The following is a 17,668-nucleotide window of genomic DNA, read 5'->3' as shown; positions in this document are numbered from 1 at the left end:
ACTTTTTGATGTGCGAGAGATGTACCCAGCCTTTGCGTCCCTCCAACTTCACGGCTGTGCGGGTGGCCAGGAGGACCTGTCGGGGCTCCTTCCAGCGAGGCTCCAGCGGACTTGAACGATCGAAATTTCGCACTAAGACCATGGATCCGGGAACGATTTCATGCGGTGCCACCTCGGTATTGTCTGGAAATGCGGCGGCAACCTGTGAACGACAAGAGTTGAGGGCAGACATCAAGGAAGCTAGGTAATCTGTCAGCATATTACTTGAAACATCGGTAATACTTCGAGGTCTAGGAGTACCCCACATGTTAGGGGGGCGGCCGAAAACGACCTCATACGGGGACAGACCTGATCTGGAATGTGCGACCATGCGCATATAGAACAGGGCAACTGGCAGAGCTATTAGCCAGTCCACACCTTTCTCTTGACACACTTTGGCGATGCGAATTTTCAGGGTCTGATTATGTCTCTCTACGAGACCGGCTGCTTCAGGATGGCGTACACAATGGAACTTCCACTGGTACCCTAACAACAGGGAAACGTGTTTCATCAACTCAGATGAGAATGGCTGGCCGTTATCAGAATACACGACTCTAGGGAGTCCATAACGGGGGAAGAACTCACGAACCAACTGCTTGGCAGTGGTCGCGGCTGTGTAATCTGGGACTGGATATGCTTCCGTCCACCTGGACAAAGCGCATACAACTACAAGGACATACTTGAAACCTCGACATCGCTCCATCTGAATGTAATCCATTTGGAAGACTTCAAAAGGGTGGTCAGGAGGCTGGAATCCACCTTGTTCCACCGGGACACTTTTACCTGGATTAAACTGACAACATATCATACAGGTACGGACTTTCTGCTTGGCTGCAGCTCGTAAATGCTTGTTGAACCAAATGTTCTGGATACTGTCTAACATTGCTTTTTCCCCTAAATGTGCTGGACTATGTGCGGTATTAATAATGACTTGAACCATAGAGTCGGGGAGAAACCATGTGGCTCTACCCTTCGTTAACCATCCCTGATCTGTCTGGACCCCTCCTTGTTCGGACCATTTCTTGATTTCTTCAGGAGTAGCATGTAACTGTATGTCTATGATATCTTGTGTAGGGTCCTTAACTGTCATACATGTAGTCGGATCTGGAGTGCGTGTCTGTGTTGGGTTAACTGAAATGTCTGGAGTCTGTGCTGTAAGCTTGGCTGTGCGATCTGCTAGATCATTACCTTGAGAAATAGTGTCAGCAACTTTCGTATGTGCTTTGCATTTCATGATAGCAATGGATGTCGGTAAATGTATTGCATCTAACAGAGCTTGAATAAGGAGACCATGCTGAATCTTGGTTCCATGAGAAGTCATGAAACCTCTCTCCTGCCAGAGCACTCCGAAGTTGTGTACAACTCCGAATGCGTAGCGTGAATCTGTATAAATATTAACTTTCAGGTTCTTGGCATGTATGCAGGCTTGAGTCAGAGCAACTAGCTCTGCTGCTTGAGCAGACAGGGTGTCAATACGGTGTGTTTCAATAACTTCAGTGTCAGTAGTTACTGCATACGCGGCTACTAGTTCTCCTGTACTTGTTATGCATGAACCATCCACATAAAGTGTCAGGTCGGGATCTGGTAATGGAATGTCTGTCAGATCTTGTCTTGGCTTGGTCATGATGTTAACTACTTCCACACAATCGTGTGTGGCAGGATTTGGATTAGCTGATGGTAACAGTGTAGCAGGATTTAGGACGTTGCAGCGTCTGATTTCTATGTGTGGCTGGAACAGTGTCAATTCATAACCTGTTAAACGTGCATTTGTCAAGTGCTGAGTTTGTGTTCGGTTTAAAAGAACTTCCACGGAGTGTGGAACTTGTACTGTCAGGGAGTGTCCTAAGACTATGGAATCACTTTGTCTGATAGCTAGTGCTGTGGCTGCAACTGACTTGAGGCACGCAGGCAGAGCCTGGGCTACAGGATCTAATGTGCTCGAAAAATAAGCACAGGGCTTGTATTGTCCTGCTTGATCTTGTGTGAGAACAGATAATGCTGTACCTTCGCGTTCAGTTACGAAAAGTGTAAAAGGCTTACTGTAGTTCAGTGTAGCTAGAACTGGAGCTTGGCATAGGGCTTTCTTTAACTCATTGAAACTAAGTGTATGTTCAGATGTCCAAGGGAGGACAGTCGATACGGCTGCCTCCTGTGTCGTTAACTGTATCAGTGGTTTAGCTAGAAATGCATACTGAGGAATCCATTGTCTGCAATAAGAAGTAAGGCCGATAAAAGCACGTACCTCCTTCTGGGTCTTGGGCTGAGGAAGACTCGCTATTAACTGAATACGATCTGGCGTCAACTGCCTACCCCTCTTGGACAGTAAGTGGCCTAAATAGATCACTTGCTGGACACAGAATTGAAGCTTTGAAGGGGACACCTTGTGCCCCATCTCGGCTAGGAAATACAAGACTGTAAGGGATGCTTGCTCGCAAGCACGTTCAGAACGGGCAGTGATCAGTAGATCATCGACATATTGGAGCAGGGCAGTGTCAGTTGGCATGTGAATGTTGTCTAGTTGTCTCTTGAGTGCTTGACTGTAAATACTAGGACTTTCTGTGAAACCTTGAGGAGCTCGTGTGAACATATAGCTCCTTCCATTTAAACAAAATCCGAAAAGAAACTGGCTGTCTGGATGAATGGGGACACTGAAAAACGCGTTCTTGAGGTCTATGACAGTAAAAAATGTGGCTTCGGAATCAATGGCTGTCAATAGGGAAGAGATATCTGGGACAACTGGGTACTGGGGAATAATACATTTATTAAGTTCTCGAAGGTCAATCACTAATCGATATACTGGGGGTGCATTTGGATCAGTACGTTTCATGACTGGAATGATCGGAGAATTACATACATTGGAGTCAGTTTCTACCACTACTCCTTGAGCCATGAGCTCGTCAATAATTTTGGATAAGGCTGCTACAGCCTCAGGCGGCAATCTGTACTGTCTGATTCGTGGCAGGACTACACCTGGCTTGAGAGTCACACGATGGGGTGTGATTTGCATAAAGCCAACATCAGTTGGGCCTTGCGCCCATAGATGCTGCGGGACATTGGACAATCTCGGATCAAAATCTCGTAACACATAGTGACCCTTGAAGTCACGAAGAAACAATCGTATTCCCTCTGGGGAACAGCATATAACTGCACCTAACTCTTTCAGTGTTTTAATGCCTAATAGATTTTCTGGACATGACTTAGTAAGTAACAGATCAGTAGTGCGGGACAATGGACCTACTTCTAGAGTAACTGGCTTTGAAATTTCATTTACGATAGGTTTTCCTGAAAATCCAAGGGAAACATTTCTAGAGCCTGAGAGCGGAGCCCCTGGAACTTCGGCGTGACTTATAGTGGTCCTACTTGCCCCTGTATCAATCAGAAACTTTCTGTCTTTCCCTAGTACTTGACTGTGAACATAGGGACCTTCTTGATCTACAGGTATCTCGATGAGAGGCAAGCCTACCTCCCTCTCTAGGCTTTTTCATGAATATGACTGATACTCCGGATACTCGGACTGTGCATACTGGTACATCTGCTGTGTAACATGCTGTGTTGCAGCGATGGGCTGCGGTACAGTAACTGTCTGTTGTGCATTCTGTGACTGAGGAGTCTGTGAAACTTGTTCTTGTCTAGGCGGACGTGGTCTTTCTTTAGTCTTACCGGTAGCTATGTTGTGTTTCAGAACTGCACACTCGTTTATAAAATGACCTGGCTGTTTACAATAATTGCAGTTCCCTTTAACGGGAGCTGCAGGATGACTGGCTTGATTCGGACCCCTCTTCTGACTGTCTTGAGGAACAGATTGTGCAACTAGTACTTTCATTTTCGTGTCTTTCATACGCTTTCTCTCGTGTTCTTGCTCTTCTCTGATTCTATTCTGGTGGTATTGAAGCATCTGTAACATTTGGGACGGGGTATTAGCTTGCCAGGTACTTTCGACTTTCAAAACTCGGTTTTTAATTGGTGGGCTTGAATTCTCGACTAATTTAGTAACAAAAAGGTGAGGGTATGACTCGCTACTTGTCTTGAGGCCACTGTTGATGCTAAAACATTTCTCAAATCTAGAATAAAAATCACTAGTGTCTTCGTCTTGTTTCTGTTTACAGGCTGAGATTGCATCCCAGTCTTCCTTTTTAGTTGTTAATAATCTGGGCAAAACTTGTATTAATAATTCTGGTAATTCTTTACATTTATCTCCAAGACCGGTACCTGGTACTCGTGCCTTATCTTCAGCTTCTAGAACTGCCCAATCGATCTTTTTCTCTCCCACCTCCCATTCTTTTTCTTTGAGTTTCTCATATACCCCTGCGGGCAACAGGACTTTTAACATTTTAATAATATCTGGATACGTGTATTCTCCCATACGGAGCATGTCTTTCAATTCTCGGTGGAACCCTGCTGGATCTTTATCATGACAGGGAATACATTTTTTCATCTCTAAGAGTTCCATCTTTGTGATCGGGGTGTAAACAAACACTCGTTGCATCTCACCACCCGCTGTCTTAACTGGATGCACTTCTCGTAACGGATTTTGTCGGTCTATGTAAAAGGGTTTACTTTCTGGGGGTGAGACATGAACAAAATGCGGGTTCAAAAACATACTATATTTGTGGCGCTGTTCTAGAATGACACTTATTAAATCGGTACCTAAACCTTTCCATTTATACTGGAGTAACTCGTTCAGGACATCGTGTAACGGACCTGGATCAGAATGTTGACCCTCATACAAAGTAATGAGGTGCTGGATCATATACATACCCACCAGTCGTTGCTCGGCTGGGGGCAATTTCAGAAACATTTGTGCCACTATTTCGTCTGGAAAAGTGGTAGAATCAGTAATCCATCGGACTGCTGATCGGACTAGTTCTTGTTCATGCATAGTACTTAACTCACTATAACCGATTCGTGATTTCAGAATATGGTCGGTAGCTTGAAATACTTGTTCTAGAGAACCTTGTTCTGGTGTTGGACGATGGAAAGTTGACTTATGTTCTAGGCGTAAATGGCGATCTGGAAATCTAGATTTTCCTACATACGCTATTCTGGCGGGATTCTCGTCCTCTACCTCTTCCGCAGAGTCATTTTCTTTCTCGCTTACTTGTGCTGCTTTACGTTGATCATGTAACCTTATTATTTCCTTACGAATTTTCTTGTACATACTCTCTATACTACCGATAGTCTTGTGCTTACCCTCGGCTATATTCTCACTCCACTTTGTCAGGGTTCTCATTTCGACTTGATCTTTGGTCGGATAATCTTGTTCCCTTATTAGACAATTAATCAGGAACTTTAATATCATGAGCTGGATCTCAACTTTCCTTTGAGACATGACGTCACTAATACTTTCTGGATCATCCCCTGTACGGATGAAACGATATATTCTGTCTAGATCTTCCTTCATATTCGGTAAAGTGACCAAGTACTCTGACACCTGCCTAACACGCACGGAAAATATAACCATACCATCCTCGCCTGGAAGTGGATCATAACAGCATTCAGTAAGAGCTCGCCTGATTTCTGCAATGGACTGATATTTGGGCGTACGCTGTAACGCACGTTCATGTAACTCGACTGCTCCTGGACGTCTATTTGGCGGCGGGGTCTGAGGAGGACCTCCTCCTGCGGCCCCTAAACTGGAACCGTCGACTGACACTCTTCGTACTAGTGCGGCGGGAAATTGAAATGCGGGCTGAACTTGTATGGCGGGCTGAACCTGGGGGACCGTAGCAGGTACTGCAAGGGGTGCCCCGGTGTCTGGAGGAGCAGGAAGTGCCTGATTTACAGGGACTGGCGGAGCGGGATTTGCATATTCCGGGACTGTGTCGTCCAAATAGGACGAAATGAAAATATCAGCTGCGGTCGGTTTGTGACGTAGCTTGATCGGAACTAAGGGTGGCGGAAAATTACTGGATGCCTCCGGGGTCGCTTTTGGCAAGCCCTCGGCAAGAAGAGGATACATACCCTTAATGAGGGCGTTCCTCTGTCTGTCTGACTGTTCGGTTTTAGCTCGTTCACCTATCTCGATTAATTCTTTTTCTTGGGCTCGCTCTAAGGATTCTCTACTTAATTCTGACTTTCTGATTTCCTTTTCGGTTCTTTTATGGGATTCTTTGCGCCATAACTCGATGGCATCTTCCTGTGACTGCCTGGCTTTCTTTTTCCATAATGCCTCTTCTACTCTCATGATGCACTCGGCATCCCACGTACCTGATACGGGCCATCTATACTTTTTTTCCAAACCTTTGGTATACTCTACCCATAAATCTAGATACAATATGGCGCTTATGCCATGCTTCTGATACATAAAATGACCTGGACTGTCCCTAGGCGGGACAGGAACTGCTGCTTCTAGCAGACCTTTTCTAGTTTTTAACTGACGTAATTTCGAAAATAAGGGCACGACTGAACTGTAAATGAGACACAATACGTAATTACACAATAAACACGATAATTACTTCACACTCATACCACGACATTAAAGTACATGAAGAACATTTAAAATAACAGTTCGAACAGAATACTACCTGGAATACGGAAAACAGAATACATGAATTTTCTCGAGAACAGAACTGACTAGAACAGGAACTAGATGTACTGCTGAGACAGTACGAAACTTACCGGTCTCATAAAGAGACACGTCAGGACCCGCATCCACCGAAGTGGACACTTCGTTTTGTGGGTCTGTGTACCACCAACCCACGGACCAGAGTCAATTAGATTGACCCTGTCTAGATACTACCCCAGCAACGGTACTCACCGGGCAGCAAGAACGGAAGGCCTCGGACTGGACTGGACTGCTTCGACGCCGGACGGACGAACTTCGGACTTCTGTTACGGGTGGGCCTCCGGATACCTCGGACCTTGGACTCTCGGCTTGGGCTCTGGTCGGGACTCGCCGCGTTCCTCCACCGCCTCGTCTGGATGCTGGACCGTCACCTCCGTCTCCTCCGTGGGCCTGAGGGATACTTGAAGCAGAAATATCTGCCGGTGCACGGTATGGTTCCGTCACGGCTGCAGAGGGTCAGGGGGCACGCGTGGCTTCACCGGCGCGTGGGGAATGGGCAAGACCCTGTTCGGGCGCCATTATGTGGTATATAAATAAATAATACCGGATCTATTTTTGTCTAGGCATAGCAATAACAGATAGCTCAATAAATAAGAGTCAAGATTCGAGGTAGTAGGAGTTTGCAGGTTTATTACAGCATAAAGGACAGGAACAGGACAACCTGCATAGGAATAGGATGGCAGGGCCCGGCAGCTGCCGGGGCTGGATCTAGGATGAGCGCGCTAGCATTTAATAACAATACACAAGCATATATAGTAAAACAGTTGCATTACAGTACATATGATAGGCGGAGCAGTGGGTGGAGCAAAGGGTGTGACGCGTAGCAGTCGCGAAAGATAAGGGTGAAAGTAGGTGTAACAGGGCGTATACATAGACATGTGATGCAAACGTAACAGAATATGTCATGAATGGGGCGGAAACATGGAGGGGGCTACCTAAGGAGCCGGGACCTCTAACCTGATGGTGCGCGCAAACTGGCAATGACGTGTTACTAGAAGAAACTGGGGGCTACGAACTCTGTGCTAGGAGCAGAGACTGAAGTCTGGAGAGTCAGGGCGACATGTACCTAAGCAGTATCTAGTATCTGATGTTTAGAGAACATGTTGATAGAATCCAAAAGCTATCGGGGTAAAGGCTAACAGACTCTAAGACTGGAGCATGCATTATTCTACATGTAGTGCGTGATGAAGAATATTAAATGACCATTAATACAGTATTTCTCTTACATGGAGACGTAAAGGCTAGACAATGACGGAAACTATTGATGCGGTTCAGTAGCTTAGGAATGCAGAGAAGGAGGACTGGACTGATAACTAGAATCATAACATACTTTTGGCAGACTCATAGGCAGAGCCAGGCTGAACCGGGCACTGCGAGGCAGGAAGTAAGTGAAGGGTCAGGGATACATGTGGGGGCTGTATCGCTCCTCAGCGAGGGCTCAGGAGACAGGAGCTGAATCTGGTGTCCGGGCCCTTTTGAGGCCTAGAAACGGGGACTTTACAATGAAATAACGTGCACACTGAGAAACGTGGCAACGTAGCTTTACATAGGCCTGATATTCGTAGTATTCACGAGAACTGGAAATTGACATACTAGAGATGGACACAACTATAATTGCGTCTTTAATCGAACATGGGGAATACATATGCATATTAATCATGCACAGATAACATATGATGGAGGACGCGTAGGGACACAGAACATGGCAAAATTTACTTTTCCACACAGCATTAAAGATCTACAATGCAAAAATTAGCTCAGCCATCCTTTATGGCTCGGATTTATGGGGAAGTGTAGATCTTGCCCCATTAGATAAAATCCAAAATAAGTTCTTCCTTAGCCTGGTAGGACTCCCACAATCAACACCGTCACTTCCCCTTATGCTAGATATGGGCTGTCATTCCATTAAAAATTAGGCTCGCTATAGGATGGTAGCCTTGTGGAGACGTAGCTGGTCCACACCGGAACTTTCTATGTTTGCCAATGAGATTCTGGATGTGAGATCGATATTGGGGTCAGGTAACCTATCTTGGTTTAAGACTGTGAAGGCCACACTTTATAAAATGGGTCTTCATTTACAGTGGTCAGATCCGGGAAATCAGGTATTCCCGTCGAAAAAGGAATTCAAACTACTTTTATGGGCTACTGTAAAGGAGGATCTCGTTTTGCTCTCACAGACCCCCAACTTGACTGGTCTCTTTTTGCTCCACAAGGTGGTTCCCCACACTGAGACCTACTGGGACAATATCACCAAAAGTGCAGACAGGAAACTTTATCACCAATTTAGAGTTGGCACACTACCAGTAAGGAGGTTTATAAATAAATGGCGCAACCAATCAACTATTCACTGTCCCTGGTGTAGTGAGCAAAAGGAAACTATTGGCCACCTCCTCTTTGCATGTCCAGCCTACTCCGCACCCCGACGCAAATGGCTTAAACCCATTTGCAGAAGGATTAATCTACGGGTGTGCGAGGAAGCTTTGGTAGTGTTAAGATCCAATACTGCAGAGTGGGTGTCCATAGGTATGGCAAAATTCCTTGGATGGGCTTGGATCATTAGAGCCAGACACCTACTTGGTGAAAAATGAAAAATGAGATGAATGTAGGAACAAATTATATTATACCATCATGTTTTTATGATTGAATTGTAAACTTTTATTGATCCTTGAAACGTCTTTTGATACTATTTAATTGAATTTTTAGTGTGTAATGAATGAATTGTATTTTGAAAGAATTGTACTCATTATGCTGTATTTTGTATATATTTTATTGTAGTCTTTTATGAAGAAATTTTCGAAATAAAGACGTTTGAAACTGAAACTGAAACTTAACGTGAGGTCCTCACAGGGGAGGACTTCGAGTCTAGGATCGTACATACTGAGCTCACACCACACTTACAAACGGACACCACACCGTAGGGTTTCAGTAACAAGTTCTTTATGAAGAGTAAAAAGGAATCAGCACTCCTATTTACAAGGGATCGAGGGATCGTAAAGTCTCAGGAATTCGGGAAGAGGGAAGCGGGACAGTCTCAGTCTTTAGGCCAGTACGAAGCGTACCCTGCGCACAGCTCTCAATCCTCGAGCCGGGGGATACGGGAGATGATGGTTGTACTGACTGCTTCACTCACTTCGAGTAGACTCAGGTCGTGTTGGTAGCGTCGATGGTCCCGCCGGACCAGAGTACTCCTCGAGCCGTGATGAGGTCAGCAGGGCTCGATCCGGAGGTCACTTCTTGAGGAGCCGCGACCACGTTCGCAGGGCTCAGGATGTTCCACGAAGGTCTCTTTAATGTTCAAGATTGAGCCGCGACGAGGTCAGCAGGGCTCCGATGTTCTAGTTCCGTCTTTACGAGGACGAGCCGCGACAGCGTCAGCAGGGCTCCGATGTTCCAGTTCCGTCTTTGTGAGGAGGAGCCGCGACAGCGTCAGCAGGGCTCGAAGAGTTCGAAGGTTCAGTTCTTTCCAAGGGTCAGCCGTGATCAGATCAGCAGGGCTCTCTTGTCCAGGATACAACTGCCCGCTAGTTCTCGGGCAGGCCTTGATATAGTCCACTGGCCCTTTGATGTCCGGACCCTCGCAGGTGGAGGTCTCATGCCCTGGGGGCTGGTCGTTGGAGAGGTCCGACGGTTGGCCCTTTGATCGTTTTGGAGATGCGTCCGGGAATTCCCAGACGCTCAGCAGGGTCTGAAGCCAGCTCTCGGGGAGGCCAGAGGTGCGATCGAAACTGGCCCACAGGGGAAGGCCAGAGGTGTGAGAGAAACCAGTCTCTCAGGGGAGGCCGGAGGTGCAATCGAAACTCTCCTTCTTATCCCACTCGGGGAGCCCTTTACCCCCCAGCCGGGACTGGCACGTCTGAAGCCTAAGTTTCGCTGGGGCCGGGGTCATGCAAGGCCCAAAGAGTCAGGGACCTCGGGGAGGGAAAAATGGCGTCCGGGGCCCTGTGGGGTGAGGAAGGTTCGGGGTGCCCGGGGCCGGGAAGGAGGACGGGGAATGCGGGGCTGGTCGTCGGTTGGTGGGGTCGTGCAGGGAGTTTGGGCGTACATGGCAGGACGACCAGGGCTTCTGGGTGTAGAGCTAGGCTAACGGGGTGCTGAGGAACGGGGGGGAACCACCCCACGAGGCCAGGTCCAACATGCGTCTCCCCAGCTGAAAGGCAGAGAGAACCACCCATCCACTTGGGGGTTCTCTTCACTGAGGCGGAAGAATCGGGACAGGCCGTCTCCGTTGGGGTGGTCAACACCAGGCCGGTGCTCAACAGTGAAGTCCATCCCCTGGAGGGAGATGGACCATCGCAACAGTTTGGGGTTCTCCCCTCTCATTTGCATTAGCCACCGGAGGGGTCGGTGGTCGGTTTGGACCCGGAAGTGAGTACCGAACAGGTAGGCCCTCAGCTTCTTCAGGGCCCAAACCACCGCGAAGTAACCTCCGGCTAATAAATGCCACTGGCTAGTCTAAGCCTTTGTCGTTTATCTGGGACAGGACTGCTCCGATGCCATGCTCGGACGCGTTCGTCTGGACCATGAACTCTCGGGAGTAGTCGGGGGCCTGTAGTATTGGGCAGTACACATGGCGTCTTTCAATGCTTCGAACGCCTCTTGGCAGGCGGGGGTCCAACTAACTTTCTTCGGCTGGTTTTTGGAGGTCAACTCCGTGTGGGGGACTACGATGCTGCCATACCCTTTTATGAATCTTTGGTAGTACCCCGTGAGCCCTAGGAACGCCTGCACTTCCGTCTGGGTTGTGGGGGCCTCCCAGGCCACGATCGCATCGATCTTGGGCTGAAGGGGTGCCACTAGGCCGCTCCCGACCTGGTGCCCCAGGTAGACCACGGACCCTTGTCCGATTTGACATTTGCTGGCTTTGATGGTGAGGCCCGCCCGCTGCAGGGACATCAACACCTCCCAGAGGTGGTGGAGGTGCTCAGTCCATTGGGAACTGAATACCGCGATATCGTCAAGATATGCGGTGCTAAATCCCTCCAACCCAGCCAGTACCTGGTTAACCAGCCTCTGGAAGGTGGCGGGGCATTTTTCATTCCGAAGGGCATCACCCAGAAATGGTAGTGACCATCCGGGGAGAAGAAGGCGGATCTCTCTCTGGCCCCCTCTGTGAGGGCGATTTGCTAGTATCCGCAGGTCTAGTCGAAGGTGCTGAGATAGCGAGCAGACCCTAGGCGGTCAATGAGCTCGTCTGCTCGGGGAATGGGGTGGGCGTCGGTTCTGGTGACCGTGTTGAGCCCGCGGTAGTCCACGCAGAACCTCAGCTCGGGAACAGCGCCGGGGGCGGCCGCCTTCGGAACCAGGACCACAGGGCTGACCCACGGGCTGTCAGAGGCCTCGACCACTCCCAGGGCTAGCATCTTGGAGACTTTGGCCTTGATGCAGGCCCGGACTCTGTCAGGGACGCTGTAGGCTCTGTGCCGTAGCGGAGGGCTGTCTCCGGTGTCCACATCGTGGACGCACCAACTGGTGACGCCGGGGACGAGAGAGAAAAGATCAGAGAACTGTCCCAGTAACTGGCGACAGTCCTCGCGCTGCTCGGGGGTGAGAGAGGAGGAGAGTCTCACTCCCTCTGCGGAGCCATCTTTTTCCTTCATACACAGGAGATAGGGGAGAGGCTCCGTGTTCTCTTCCGCTCCATCGTCGGTGGCGAGGAGCAAACTCAACTCGGACCGCACGATGTGGGGTTTGACGCGGTTCACATGGAGGACCCTCAAGGCGTTCCTGGGGGACTGCACATCGATGAGATAGGTCACCTGGCTTATGCGTTCCACCACCTTGAAGGGCCCTGTCCACTTGTCCTGCAGGGCACAAGGTTCCACCGGGGCCATCACCCAAACCTGCTGGCCGGGCTGAAACTCGACCAGAGTGGCATTCTGGTCATACCAACGTTTTATTTCTTCTTGACTGGCCTCGAGGTTTGCCTCGGCCAGCTCTCGGAACTTCCGAGTCTGGTTTCGGAGGGCCAGGATGTATCGAAACACATCTGGGGGGGGGGATCCTGGGCCGCCGTTTCGCAACCCTCTTTGACCAGGCTGAGGGGCCCCCAGACGGGGTGCCCGTATAGCAGCTCGAAGTGGCTGAACCCCAAGGATTTCTGGGGGACTTCTCGGTAAGCGAACAGGAGGCAGGGAAGGAGGACGTCCCACTTGCGCCTCAGGGGTTCCTCGAGACCCATGATCATTCCCTTGAGGTTACGGTTGAAGCGTTCAACCAGGCCGTTACCTTGGGAGTGGTATGGGGTAGTGAACTTGTACGTCACCCCACACTGTTGCCAGAGGGACTTCATGTACTTGGAGATGAAGTTCGTCCCTCGGTCGCTCACCACTTCTCGCGGGAATCCCACCTGGGAGAAGATACCCACGAGGGCCTGCCCCACTATGGGGGCCGTCACCGTTCGGAGGGGAATGGCCTCGGGGGACCGGGTGGCATGATCTACCAGGACGAGGATGAACCGGTGGCCTAAGGAGGTCCGGGGGTCTAGGGGCCCTACGATATCTATTCCCACCCATTCAAAGGGGGTACTGACCACGGGAAAGGGTGGGAGGGGAGCCCTGCACCTCCCTCCGCTCTTCCCGCTGGCGTGACACGTGGGGCAGGACCTCCACATCGGAGCGCATGCAGGGCCAGTAAAAGTGAGTGACCAGGCGGTGGTAGGGTTTGTCTTGTCCCAGGTGTCCCACCAGGGGCACTTCATGGGCCAGGTTCAGGAGGCAGGGAAGGAGGACGTCCCACTTGCGCCTCAGGGGTTCCTCGAGACCCATGATCATTCCCTTGAGGGTACGGTTGAAGCGTTCAACCAGGCCGTTACCTTGGGAGTGGTATGGGGTAGTTAACTTGTACGTCACCCCACACTGTTGCCAGAGGGACTTCATGTATTTGGAGATGAAGTTCGTCCCTCGGTCGCTCACCACTTCTCGCGGGAATCCCACCTGGGAGAAGATACCCACGAGGGCCCGCCCCACTATGGGGGCCGTCACCGTTCAGAGGGGAATGGCCTCGGGGGACCGGGTGGCATGAACTACCAGGACGAGGATGAACCGGTGGCCTAAGGAGGTCCGGGGGTCTAGGGGCCCTACGATATCTATTCCTACCCGTTCAAAGGGGGTACTGACCACGGGAAAGGGTTGGAGGGGAGCCTTGCACCTCCCTCCGCTCTTCCCACTGGCGTGACACGTGGGGCAGGACCTCCACATCGGAGCGCATGCGGGGCCAGTAAAAGTGAGTGACCAGGCGGTGGTAGGTTTTGTCTTGTCCCAGGTGTCCCGCCAGGGGCACATCATGGGCCAGGTTCAGGAGGAAGCCGCGGAAGCGTAAGGGTACCACCAGCACCCAGGCTGACCCTAGATCGGCGGACTTCTGTTCACTGTATAAAAGGCCGTTTTACCAATAGACAAGGTGGGAGCCAGACTGGTCACCGGCAGCCTGGGCGGCGGCCTGCTGCCGTGGCCCAACCAGGGAAGGACAGGAGGTCTGTTCCAGACAGAATTCTTCTCGTGAAGGTCCTCCTTCCTTGCGACACTGGGCTAACTCAGGAAGGTCACCCAAGTTCGTGGTCTGGTCGACGACAGGGCCTAGGGAACCTGCGTCGGGGTCAATGCTCTCACCGGGGGGAAGCTTGGGGACTTTGGGTCGCCCGCTGCCCTCCGGGTTGTCAGAGAACGGGCGAGCTTTCTCGGGTTCCACCCCCTCGGGGGTGGACACTCGGGCGGTCATGGATCGTGTACTCACGCATGCCCACTCGGGCAGGCCCACCATCTCTAGGTGGGTCCTTTGCTCCACCTGCTTCCACGTGGAGCTCTCCAGGTCGTTACCCAGTAGGCAGTCCACAGGCATGTCGGTGCGGACCGCTACTCGTAAGTCCCAGGAGACTCCCTCCCACTCGAATGGGACCTGAGCTATTTGGCAGGTGCGGACGCAATTGTCAGCTGAGATCACTCTGCAGGAGGCGTGGGGTATAATTTGGTCCTCTGTGACTAGGTGACACCTTACTGCAGTAATGCTGGCCCCTGTGTCTCAGAGCGCCCCTATGCGGTGCCCATTGACGGTCACCTGCTGTCGGTACTTTTCAGTGTTGTCTGGCAGGGGGGCTCCGGGGACCATTTCTCCATCCCCCAGGGAGACTAAAGACATGGCTGCTGGTTCCCAACCCTCTGGGTCCTCTATCTCTACCTCTTCTAAGGCTACTGTGGCTATCTGGCGCGCGGGGGGACTGGCAGCAGCGGGTTTCTTGAGCAGGAGGCACTTGGGGTCATGTTTGCTGACATCTGGCTTTGAGTTTCAGTTCTTTCAAGCTGCGCTCATGTTCGAGCTGGAGTTTCTTTCCTTCGTGCTCCCTCTGGAGCTTCTTCTTCTCCAGTTCTCCTTGCAGCCGTAATTGTTCTACGACCAGTTTCTTTTCGGCCAACTTGAGTTCTCCTTCCATTTTAAGGCGTGCTAGCTCTAGCTCGTGGCTTCGATTGCGTTCTCGGTCTGTCATCTCCTCCAATGACAGACCTCTCTCCGCGCTGGGACTCCGTGTCAGGGAGTCTGCTCTCTCACTTTCTTGGCCGCGGGTTTCGGTCTGTTGCCCTCCCTCTACGCTGTCTTCTTCTCGCGGGGAGGAGGGCCCCGGCCTCTACCCAGGCTGTCAGGGCTTTTTGGTAGTCGTCTTTGGTGCTTAAACCAGTGGTAGCGATGTGGAAGTCTTTGCAGAATAGTTCCAGTTCTCGGTGGGTATACTCTTCCAGAAGGTCCTTTTGGAATGTGGTCTTCTCGCTCGTTCCGGTGAGACTCATGGTTGTTCTTCGTTCACGTAGTGTGTCAGTCGTTTTACTGTACGATCTCTAGATGTAGGCTCTTATCCCGTCGCTTGCCACCAATGTTAGAAGGGGCGATCCCAGAGGGCCAGGCTATGCTCTCCCCACCACTCTGTGACACACCTCTCCCACAAATAATGCCGCGTCTTAACGTGAGGTCCTCACAGGGGAGGACTTCGAGTCTAGGATCGTACACACTGAGCTCACGCCACACTTAGAAATGGACACCACACCGTAGGGTTTCAGTAACAAGTTCTTTATGAAGAGTAAAAATGAATCAGCACTCTTATTTACAAGCGATCGAGGGCGTACCCTGCGCACAGCTCTCAATCCTCGAGCCGGGGGATACGGGAGATGATGGTCGTACTGGCTGCTTCACTCACTTCGAGTCGACTCAGGTCGTGTTGGTAGCGTCGATGGTCCCGCCGGACCAGAGTACTCGTCGAGCCGCGACGAGGTCAGCAGGGCTCGATCCGGAGGTCAGTTCTTGAGGAGCCGCGACCACGTCCGCAGGGCTCAGGATGTTCCACGAAGGTCTCTTTAATTTTCAAGATCGAGCCGCGACGAGGTCAGCAGGGCTCCGATGTTCTAGTTCCATCTTTACGAGGATGAGCGGCGACAGCGTCAGCAGGGCTCCGATGTTTCAATTCCGTCTTTGTGAGGATGAGCCGCGACAGCGTCAGCAGGGCTCGAAGAGTTCGAAGGTTCAGTTTTCCCCAAGGGTCAGCCGCGATCAGATCAGCAGGGCTCTCTTGTCCAGGATACAACTGCCCGCTAGTTCTCGGGCGGGCCTTGATATAGTCCAGTGGCCCTTTGATGTCCGGACCTTCGCAGGCGGAGGTCTCATGCCCTGGGGGCTGGCCGTTGGAGAGGTCCGACGGTTGGCCCTTTGATCCTTTTGGAGATGCGTCCGGGAATTCCCAGATGCTCAGCAGGGTCTGGAGCCAGCTCTCGGGGAGGCCAGAGGGGCGATCGAAACCGGCCCACAGGGGAAGGCCAGAGGTGTGAGAGAAACCAGCCTCTCAGGGGAGGCCGGAGGTGCAATCGAAACTCCCAGTCTTATCCCACTCGGGGAGCCATTTACCCCCCAGCCGGTTTCGCTGGGGCCGGGGTCATGCAAGGCCCAAAGAGTCAGGGACCCCGGGGAGGGAAAAATGGCGGCCAGGGCCCTGTGGGGTGATGCAGGTTCGGGGTGCCCGGGGCCGGGAAGGAGGACGGGGAATGCGGGCTGGTGGTCGGTTGGTGGGGTCGTGCAGGGAGTTTGGGCGTACATGGCAGGACGACCAGGGCTTCTGGGTGTAGAGCTAGGCTAACGGGGTGCTGGGGAATGGGGGGAACCACGCCACGAGGCCAGGTCCAACACCGGATGAATTGCAGTTTGCAAAATTCTTACGGCTGTGCAGATGGCAATCCTAAAGAAACGCTCACTTGCACAGTGCAAACGCATTCTCATGGTTTCGCCAATTCCAGCAATGGAAGCGGTCACCAAGGACAGTGTTCAAATTCAAAAGCTTTATACCCACGGTGGTTTCAGTGGGCAAGTTCTTTGACGTTTTCTGATATCACCTTCATCTTTGAACCTTCCTTGCAAACGTAGGAATTTTTACAGTACGAACAAGAACATCCTGCTCCGTAGTTTCTTCTTCCACTTGAACAATATAACTGAATCATCTACATGGATGGGTTAACGCAGCCGGCCATCGGTTCTAAAAATGCTTACTCGGCCGCATGTGCCATTATGGCAGGTGAATTCCGGTCGACCTTGGTTCACACACAGTCTCTGGGAGACTGCACGGCACAATTAGATGAGTTACTTGCTTTGGTGTTAGCTCTTGAATTAGCAGATTCTACAGTTTCTACTCTAATAGTATGTGACTCTTTTTATTTTGTACAATCCTATAATGACAATCTTTACTATTGGCCTCAAAATGACTTTTGAGGCTCAAAAGGTGGTGCAAATAAGCATAAAACGCTTTGGATTTGGATGGCAGCTCTTAAGGGGAAGTTGCCGCTCACACATGTAATTCATACTCATGGCCATCAGCGTTTGGGAACACATGCAGTGGGTAATTCTTTGGCTGATGAAGCTGCGAAGTCTGCAATAGCCACGTGTTCAGTAGCAGCAGTTACAAGGTCCATGTCTAAAATTGATGATGATATTCTTGTTGCCATAGCTACCAGAAAAGCTTTCCTTAAAGGTTTCCTGTCTAAATTTTCTTATCATATGTCTCCGGAACAAGTTCCCTTTGCAACAATATCGTCTGTC

This window comes from Lissotriton helveticus, assembly GCF_964261635.1.
Source record: "Lissotriton helveticus chromosome 1_1 unlocalized genomic scaffold, aLisHel1.1 SUPER_1_unloc_47, whole genome shotgun sequence".
In the NCBI taxonomy this organism is placed as follows: Eukaryota; Metazoa; Chordata; class Amphibia; order Caudata; family Salamandridae; genus Lissotriton; species Lissotriton helveticus.
This window is presented reverse-complemented; position numbering follows the sequence as displayed.